The sequence below is a fragment of the Nannospalax galili genome, unplaced genomic scaffold, assembly GCF_000622305.1.
Source record: "Nannospalax galili isolate Female #2095 unplaced genomic scaffold, S.galili_v1.0 scaffold5986, whole genome shotgun sequence".
Taxonomy (NCBI): Eukaryota; Metazoa; Chordata; class Mammalia; order Rodentia; family Spalacidae; genus Nannospalax; species Nannospalax galili.
In genome coordinates this window covers 61050-62193 of record NW_008354008.1, presented here as the reverse complement: position 1 = coordinate 62193, position 1144 = coordinate 61050, and positions in this window count along the sequence as shown.

The following is a 1144-nucleotide window of genomic DNA, read 5'->3' as shown; positions in this document are numbered from 1 at the left end:
TGAAACTGACCTAAGTGTCCTTAGCTGATGAGTGGATAATGAAAATGTTGAAATTTACACAATGGAATTCTACTCAGTGACAAAGAAAGATGAAATCATGAAGTTTGCAAGTAAATGGATGGAACTAGAAGGTGTTATAATAAGTGAAGTAACACAGACTCAGAAAAATAAACAACATATGTTCTCCCTCATATGTGGATCCTAGCACCAAATCCTTTTAAATTCCAGGCCCTTTCAATAAGATGATGCTATACAGCAGTCCCTTCTGTACAAAATAACTACCATCATCATGACTGCAGCTGAGCCTGATTGCTAAACATCAGTCACAATTGGGCTTCTTGACAGTTGTGCTCATTCATTAAAGGAGAACCAAGCAGGGTCACTGGACCCTCACTGGAGTATCCAGTCACTCTTCCTAGGCAAATGTATGTAATTTGACCCTAGTCACACATGGCCTCCTGAATTTGGGAAGGGTTAAAGTATACAATCTGGGGAAGGCTAGGAAGAGAAGGCATGACCCATGCTGGGTTAAGGCTTTCCAGTGTGCATACCTTCAGGTCATACATACACCTGAGCAACCCATCAGTTATCTGGTAAGTTCAATGAATTCATTTGTTCCCCAGTAAAACTTTAATCAAACATTGGCTTGACACTAGAACCTTAAAAGGGAATAAACATTGCTTAGCGTCCCCAAGAAAAGAAGTCTCACAACTGATGGAAAATTTATTTGTTAATGCTATTACGTCTCATAATTATTATTACTAATTACGTCTCATAATTATTATCTCTTTGAGACAGGGTCTCTCTGTAGCCCCAGCTATCCTGGAACTCACTATGTAGACCAGGCTGGCCTTGAACTCACAGAGATGTGCTGGCCTCTGCCTCCCAAGTGCTGGGATTAAAGGCGTGCGCCACCACATCCGTCTCATAATTATTTAAAAAAAAAAAAGAAAGAAAGAAAATGAGAATGTAAAAGATGTTAAAAGGATATGGGAAATGGAGATATTTTCCAAAATAGAAAAACTGAGAAAGCCTAAGCAAGTGATGAAGGTCTGTGTAGGTTTGTTATGATATAAAGGATGAGACAAAAATAATATACACATAATCTTAAAATTTCTAAGGTCATAGTTTAGTCAACTAGTTT